General features: G+C 37.8%; 1 long non-coding RNA gene across 1 annotated transcript; it reads left to right on the top strand.

Annotated features, from left to right (window-relative positions):
* Window positions 1-6: 6 nt before the first annotated feature.
* LOC108445052 lies at window positions 7-2780 on the top strand. The gene is made up of 2 exons (XR_001859794.1): window positions 7-375; window positions 1585-2780. It is a non-coding gene; the product is annotated as an uncharacterized LOC108445052 (long non-coding RNA).
* Window positions 2781-9070: the final 6290 nt, after the last annotated feature.

Genomic DNA, 9070 nt, shown 5'->3' with positions numbered 1-9070 from the left:
GCCGTCCCTAAGCGTGGCTGCTCTGCGGACTCTGCCCAGCGGTAGCTATTGGGATACCGGGAATGTGCCTTAAGCTACTGCGACGACAGACCTTTGGTTTTGCTTGGGAAGCATCGTCCTTGTCATCAGGGATTGAGTCGCCGTAGTAACCTCCTGTGGGAGAGGCTATGCAGGTCCCTGAGTTCCTCCTCTTACAGAGCTCTTGGGAAGGCAATTGCTGTCCACAGACAGTATTTCCTTTAAGATCAGTCTTATCTTCATCCCTTATATATTTACAATTATAATATCCTATAGTTTTATGCCATTCAATTCCAGATGCTGCTGAGATGCTTTGCCAACTGCAAGTTTATCTCCTGAGTTGTCCCCTGAGGCCAGGTTGGTTGTCTGTGTAAATTAAGCTGAACTACATACAGCCCTTCATGTTTTCTATATAGCTTTGGATAAATTGAAATCTTCTCTCCTTCCAATTTATTTATAATATTAATATAAATCACGGGTACGATCAGCTCTGCATGATACAGCAAGGCAAAGCTATCTAATCGGCAGAAACCCCTGAATTGTGTGCTACTTTGTGCTTTTGTCCCTTTAACTTGTTTCATTTGTAAAGTGACTGAGTTTTTTCCTATCAAACGGGGAAAAAAGCATCAGGATAGATGGGCATGACAGGACTGCCTTGCACAGCATGTGAATATAGAATATAAAAAGAGCAAAGCTTTTGGTGTGTTCTTGGCCCACTGACCTGTAAAACAGGCATGGGGGAACCCTGTGGGATTCTCCTTTGGGGGCTGGGAGAACAGGTTGAGAAAGAGAAAAGCTTCGGATTCTCAAATGCAGGAAGAATCGGTGCAGGGGTGTAAAGCCTTTCATGCAGAGAGGGGTAAGCATTTCAGCGTGAAAGGATGCTGAAATTTCCCAAGAACCAGTCTTGAGTTGGCTTATGCAGCCATTCTACTCAAGGGGCAGTAAAAGCTGCACACAACTACACTGGGACTGTTGCAAGAGGTTTAGGTATTTTTCACTTCTGTGCTAAATGTATTTGGATTTTTCCCTTATTCAGTGTTCAAAGAGCTACATTTTCCTGGAATAATTGCCATATGCCCATTAAAAATCAAGTTATCCATGTTAAACCAGCTGTTTTTTCTTCACCTCCTTGCATCTTCTAGAAATATATGAATCTGTATGTATTTATTATGTCAATATTTCATGCTAAAGACTAAGTAGAGTCTACATTTGCCATAAGCTGGTTTTGTGCACAAAAGCTGCATTATCTTTTATGTATGTAAATAGAATTTTACATGGCCAGAATCATGTTTACATTTTTGCAACTACATAGAAGATATTTTCCCTCCTTGTAAGGGTTGCCTTTGTAGTTTCTTAAAGCACTGGCCTCTTCTCACATCCTAATATTTTTAATATAAATTTGATATTTACTTGGGATTATGTATGCATTATAAATATCCTATTCACTAGCTTCTCATAAATAGCTGAATAATGGCCATGGCCTGGAAGTAGCAAATATGCCTGCAGAAACTCCTATAAAAAATCGAAAGTCAGTTTCAGAAGCTTTTTTTTCTTTTTTTTTAGGTGCCGCAAGTATTTGAGAGTTGAGAAATCCAAATCTGGATCTTCTCAGTAAAACTCTGATGGTACTCCTGAAGTTTCCATTCTCCAGCCCGTAGAAGGGAATTGAATTAATGAATTGTTAGTTTTCCCTCTGTAAAGATTTTATTCAGTTTTTAATTACTTGGTTAGCAAGTCTTAGTGATTTTTTTGTGTTTCCACAATTGTCCTTGTGCTTTATGTCTTGGGGGTTTTTTAACAGAGATCTTCATTAAGCTCAAGCTGCAAGTGCTCAGCCTCTTGGGGAACCACAGCCGGCTCATATTTGGCTGCAGATTTATTAGGAATAGTTGAAGAAGTTACTGCTCCCAGATGTCCTACAGCTCTTCACTTGAATGATTGAGCACTTGAATGATCTCTGCAATGCCACTTTGCATGGTCACGCCTGAGGAGATGAAAATTTCTGCTGTCCTTGGGCTGGCACTGGGCACACATGAAAACATTTACCAGTTATTTGGAAAACCCGGTTTCTCTGCATCTTTTTCAAGAGTGCTTCATCTTCATAGCAGTAATTACATAGTGATGTCATGGACATCATAGAGATGCTTCAGAGAATGGTCGAATGTTATTGTTTACTTCTTATTATTTACCTAGTGGATTGCAGATACATACATGGCTTGTGAAACATGTAACGACTGATTTCTGCTCCAGAAGGCTCAGTTCTCCAGGCCTGTATTTATTTACCATTAGGTGATATCAAAGATGTTCACATTTTGAGAGTTGAATAGTAACATTATGCTTAAGATTCTGGGCCAGGAAAAATGGAAGTTTCTGTGAGGAAGGTGTTTGGACTTACAGCTGCACTTCAGAGCAGTAGCTAAGGAAGTCATGAAAAATCAAAGTTTATGCTGTTGCATTGCTCAGAAAATGGAATTTCTAAAATTCATGGCAACTTTTCACGTGTTTTTAGCTTTATTTACCTTTCTCCTTTGCTGACTAACAGATGACTTGAATACTGATGAAAACACGCCCCTTAAATTTGCAACTCAGCAGTATAGCCTCAGGCACGTGTTAGCAACTCCTTAGAAAGTATTTCACAGTCTTTTGGTATTTCCACATCACTTAGCATAGCCTTGCATTTATATACAAGTTTTGTCTGATGCTGAGTAGCCATCAGCTTTTGTAAAAGGAATTTAAGTAAAATACGTCTTTATGCTGTGGTTTGGGTTTTTTTTTTCTTCCAGGCTGCAGCTGTTTCTCTCTGTTTTGAAGTCTAAATGGTGAAATCTGCTCCCAAATAGTCAAACAGAAATGGTACAAGAAGTTTGAAATGAGAATTAATCTTACACAGCCATAGCTGCTGCTATTAGGACATCTTATAATGCACCAATTATAGAATATGTAAATATTTAATAAAATATTTATTACAAATACCAACAAGATAAATACTCTTCTTTAAGACTTAACACTTAATTTTAATTCTAGCCAGATTTGTGTGGAATCAGTGTCAGAATGCTGATCATCGATTTAATGACAAAAGACAAACTGTGATACACTGATATACTCTGAAAGCTAAAAAATACAACAACTTGAGTTGCTATTGTCATAAAAATACTATGACAACATGATAATTCAATATACAAAAATGCAAATATACTAAGAATTAGTATGAAATTCTGTTTCCACTGACCCTTAAAGGATCAGAATTTGTTCCAGATCGTGAAGATCAAATACCCTGCAGTTTAAAATAATGTAATTGTGCGTTGCTGCAATCCAGCACTCGTTTCCCCAGGCCAGCCCTTATTCCACCATCCCTTGCTCAGATACTGGCATTCTGTGTTCCTATTCCTAGATCTGAGACCTGAACCGGGCCAAACCAAATGAAAAAGTTGCCAGGTTAGATTTCAATTAAATGAGTATTGGCCTGTTTCACAGGACTGTTAAACGAGTGCAGGAAGATTGCAAAATCAGCAATACAGTTTTAGATTAGCTTCAGCTGTTACAAAGCTAAACCTTGGTTATTTCTCACTTTTACAGGTTCTTAGCTTTGTCAGAAAGATGAGGGAAAATCTGAGGCAAAGCTTCAATGTTATAAGACAATAGGAATAGTAACCACGCATGCACTTCACATGCCCCAGCAATAAGGAATGGTTGCAGAATCCCTCTCTATGACCTCTCTGTGTTGGAAAGAACCGTGGGAGCACTAAAAAGCCAATACCAAGTAAAGGCTGTTGACATTTTAGGCTGAGGAGCGTATATAGACCTTTAATTTCTGTGCTCTTCTTGAAGATATATAATATTAATCTCAGAGGGGCTGAAACACCGTGCATGTTTAACAGATGTTAAAATACTCTTGTTAGTCCCCCTGCTCCAGAAGCTACATCCCTTTTTATGTTTGAATCAATACAGCCTTACCTGGAGCGATTAGTAATACAAGGATATGATGTTAATAAACTAAATCCTGCTTTGGCAAAGGTAATTCTTGTCAGTATCATTGACAAAATTTTTTTTTTCTAGTACCCTCAGTGCATAGAAAAAAGGAAAACTATATGTAAATTTTTTGGTGAAAAAACCCAAATGAAAAACCCAGTTGTATCAGCCTGGTATGCACTTTTACCAGTAATACAGCATTCTGTTTAGGGCATTTTGTCAGAAAATGTATAAGAAATAATCTGAGGCATTGACAAAATAATTAACAAGTGTGGGGAAGGAAGGAGTTTTGATCCAGTTAAATTGCAAATACAGCGCAGGCTCATAAAAGGGAATTTCACAGGGATAGGCAGTTACAAGTGGTCTACAGGGAGGCAATTAGATCCTTCTCACTCTCTTAAGGGGACAGACGTTGAAATCAAGAGGCAATTGATTTAGAAGAGATAGAAGGAATGTTGCATAATTAACCCATGGAATTCTTTGCCCCAGGCTAACTTCCAGTCGAATTCCTTAGCTGAATTCAGTCACTTACAAAGATAACATTTAAGATGTTATATACATTAGAATACTCCCTGTAATTGCCTTAAGTAAGAAGAAAAGTAATTGTTTTCCTGGTTAAAGGCGTAAGGTATACACCACCTGGAAGTACAAGTAAACTTCCCCATGTGAAACATTACCTGAAAATGGTGTCTCTGAGCACAGAGCTTTGACTGGTGTCTGCAGCCTTATATGGGTTATGGGTTACTCTATTTTACTGTATTGAAAATTATCCTGCCTGAAACAGGTGTCATGGAGGCTTGGGAAAACATGTATATTTATACCTCCGTATTTCACAACGGCTTAAACCAAATTAAAGGAGGCAATTTGCAGTTACCAAATTTGTTGAGCAGTTAAAGCTTAAGGGGCGTATAAAAGGATCTTTACCCTATATGGGAGAACAAAACAGAGTTATCATGTAACAGAGCACCTTCTACATTTGTTACAATGACTGCTATGGTGTAGAAACTCTTGTCAGCAATGTTTCCAGGTCTGCTGCCATGAACAGGAGAAGCCATACCCATGTTACTCCCAACAACAAAAGGAATACATAGCTTCTAAACCAGGAAAGCTTCTGTTCATCCCAGAGACAGATTATACACTGTCTTTTAGTGAGACACAGCTACAAACAAAACATATTCCTTTCTAAATGCTCATTGTTGATTTGGTGTGACAAGAAAGGCTGTAATATTTGCTTACAGTGCTGTTACATGAGGAGAAATGTGAGAATATACTGGAAAAAAATAAAAATGAAGTTTCTCCTCATACAAAGATTTTTAGCTATTAAAAAAAAGAATAAAATTAAGATCATTATGACCAAACAAAGTTTTTAAAAATGTAATGACATCTGTCACTCATGTACCTGGGATACCCCTGAGGGTTAGGCAGTATCCTTCATTTAATGAGGCTTTTAATGCCTTATATGGGATTCAACTTTGACATCAACATTTTATTTTGAGTCGTGGTGCTCTTTCCTACATGCTGTTTTTGCAGCTAATAATCGCCACTCCATTTATAGTTGTCACGTTTTGCTGGTGACCTAGTCTCTGCTCCCTGTGGCATACCACTAATGCCACTGGTAAGAGCCAGAATAATTCTGACTGCCATGTGACGTGCACACGGGAAGATACAGCTCTCTGGGATGCAGTAGCTTTCCCGTGCCATTCCTGTTACTTGCTTGGATTCGCTGTGCTCTGGTTTCTACCAGCTTGAATCCAAACTAAACTTGTCAAAGCTGAGTGGGTTAAGGAACGCCATTTAGGCCTCAAAATAAGGTTGCCTCGTTTCCAGGTGCTGTGAGCACATACACGTTTCCTCACCCCCATTAAGGGAGGGTATGGTGTGTATGTGGCACCACCATAAAAATCAGACCTATAATAGAAACAGCTTAAAGTAATTACCTCAAGGCATCTACATCTGGAAGTCTTGATCTTCTGCCTTCTGATGGTAGCATATATATGCTTAAGGTTACTATAGCATCGTTAATACCATAGGGAATATTTCTCATGTCTTGGGGCATGGGAAGTTTTTTCCTTCTAACATTAATATTAATCCTGTGCTGGAGAATATACTGCTTTCCAAGAATTAGAATCATAACACAGTTTCTCCATTCTACATTAACAAGCTCTTTAGAAATTGGGTTTTGTTTTCATTAGTAGAGCAGAACCATACTCTTAATTAAGCAAATGAGGGAGACAAAGACTAACATATGCAAATTAAAAAGAAGCCTGGTAGGCAAGAGGAACAAAAAAAAAGGCAAAAGACTTCAAAAAAGCAGTAGTGTCAGAGAATAATTCATCTAACTACAGGGGACTTGTGGAATGGCGAAGAGGGATTTGCATCAGAAGATGTGACAATGTATCCATAAAAAATTGTAATCCCAAAAGTTTACTCAGAGCTCTGGAAGAGGGACTGTCTCATCTCCACTATATAAACCAGCAAAATGTTCATTTATGTGGGAGATTGCTCAGTCTAGCAAAGGGAACTCTCAGTTGTGCAACATTTATGAGGAAAGACTTGAATTGAACCAGTAGACAGGTTAGTATCATTTTCCACATAGTGAAAATCTGATTCCAACCTATTTAAGTAGCCTTCAGAGATCTTTGTTTTCCATGCTTCTCTCAGCTTGATTTTTAGTAGAGTCTGCCAAGATGACCCCACCAAAAGGAGAGTCAGAGCTTCTTAACTGAGAAGCTCCTTAAGTGAGATTAGATTAACTCCATTTGTAACCAATTTCTTAAATTACTACAGTTGGGCTATTCAATGTGTTAAGTGTCAAGAAACTCTTCGTATTGAATTGAAATTAGTTCTAATTCCAATGGTTCTAAAGCCCAATAAGAGTATTTTCAACAGCTTTAGGTCCATGAAGTTCAAAGATCTACCAATTTAATAGTTGCTAGACAGGACAAAAAGAACTTTTTTTTTTTTTTTTTTTCTATTTCAGAATGCTTTAATGCACATGTAAAAATTGCAATGCAAATTGGCAGAACAGAAATCAAATCCCGCCAGGAACTTTTACATGGGCTTCATTGCTCTATTTTGTCTCTGTGCAGACATTATGATAGAAATGTTTTTCTGATGGTGGAGTTATTTATGCTTTAGAAGTGGTTGCTAAATATAGTTGATAATCATCCAAATTTCTCCTAGAATTTCTGCATCATATATAATGACTAGCTTTTACAGAACCAAAAGAACCAAAAGCTAAAATCATCAGCATTTAACTGTCAGGAAAGCAATGGTGATCTATCTACTATAGAAAGACAAAGGCTTACATCCTTAAGGGAATTAAATGTCTAAATCCTGTTTAAATTGCCTTCCTTCCACTGAAACCACTGAGAATTAGGTCTTTAAATAGAACTTAAAACCTAAATCTCTGTGGTGTTGAACCAATGTCATCATCTGCAATATCTGTGTATATAATGGAAACACCATAAGGAGATATTAAACTGGTTTATCAAGTCATCTATTGATTGTTGTACAATCTCTGGGCATCTTTGGGCTACATAATGATTGTAAATGGGGAAAAATAACTTTTGAAACAGTTTACCTGTGAGCTAACATATTAGCATTACTGTAGGCATACACTTTTTTGGATCACCTCATGTTACCATATAGGGAAGAATTTTTAATTTTTATAAAGAGAACTTCCTGATTTTGCTGATGCTTTTGGCATGACTGCTAATGATGACAGGTTGTCAGGCCTGTCCTTAGGAGGCCTAACAGCATTTACTGGGGGGGACATTAAATTGTCTGGGGGTGCTGTTTGTTAGATGACAATTAGGTGACAGTCCTTATTAAAAAGGCAAAATTCTAGAAATAATTGAATTGGTGACAGAGTGCTTCCTGTTCTTGCTCACATCTTCACTTCTGTCATAAAAGAACCATGCAGAATCACTTGTTGTGGAGATGAAATCACTACAGTAATGGTAAAAATTATTTTAAGCCAGAATTAATAAAAAATTGATCTGCTGATTTCAAGAGTTAATGAAATTAAATATATTAACAAAGGAGATACATTTGCCAATAATGCCTTCTCACATGTTTATGCTTAAGTATCCTCTAAAAACCACAGCAGATGGAATCGTAGTTCCTTTGTAGGGGTTTGGGGGTTTTTTTTCCCCTACAGGTTTAACTAATTCTTCTTCAGAGAAAGTTTTGGGTTCTACTCTTTGGTTCTTGCTTTATCTCTGCTTTAGAAAATCTAGGTGGTGAGTGATCCTGTGTTATTTGGCCCATATGAATATAATTTTCTCTGCTCCTGACAACTTCCTCTAGGGAAAAGGCAGAGGGAAATTCACACAATCCTGCTGATGAGAGACAGTTAAGTGAGACATACTTATTAAAAAAGAAATAGCTTTGACTACTAAGTAAAGCAGGGGAGTCAGAACATGAAATCTGTTTTTATATAAACTCACTATAAAAAATAATCTATCATTTGTACAGCTCTGTGAGATCCACTGATGAAAGGCTTTTCCTAAATGCAGAGAATTATAATATAAAGTAAGCTGTCAAGAAATATTGTCATGCTGTAGAGATCACAAGTAACCCATGAAAGAAGGCAGTGTCACGTGTCATTCAGAAACCTTTGTGAACCTGGAGTGACTCTTGCTAGGCTGGCAGAGCTTACGTGGGCTGGCAGAGAGTGTCAGTGGTGGGTTGCAATCATCCCCAATGCACAGCTGCACCCAGGGCTTCCATGGTACTGAGTGAGGGCCTGACCCGTATGCTTCTCTAACTTATATTAGTTATTTGATAATAAAAAGGTCTGGATGTTGGATAAAAACAGGATTAAGCGACCTTTGGAGATGGCCTGGTCCCATCCTCCCTGGTCAATACAGGGCCAGAGAGTATAACTTTAGTTAACCCACAACAGACCCCAAATTCTAAGAGGTAATGATTTACTCTTTAGCAAACCATACATTAATTGCATGCAGACACAGACATGCAGAGGTACATACCTTGTTCATTCATTCCATTTCATTCAAAAAGGTATATAAATAACACCATATGTTCATAAAAGGCTTTTGTTCATTCATTCCATTTC

This window comes from Corvus brachyrhynchos, unplaced genomic scaffold, assembly GCF_000691975.1.
Source record: "Corvus brachyrhynchos isolate BGI_N302 unplaced genomic scaffold, ASM69197v1 scaffold80, whole genome shotgun sequence".
In the NCBI taxonomy this organism is placed as follows: domain Eukaryota; kingdom Metazoa; phylum Chordata; class Aves; order Passeriformes; family Corvidae; genus Corvus; species Corvus brachyrhynchos.
The sequence above is the reverse complement of the archived record's forward strand: the minus strand, read 5'-3'. Positions and strand labels throughout refer to the sequence as shown.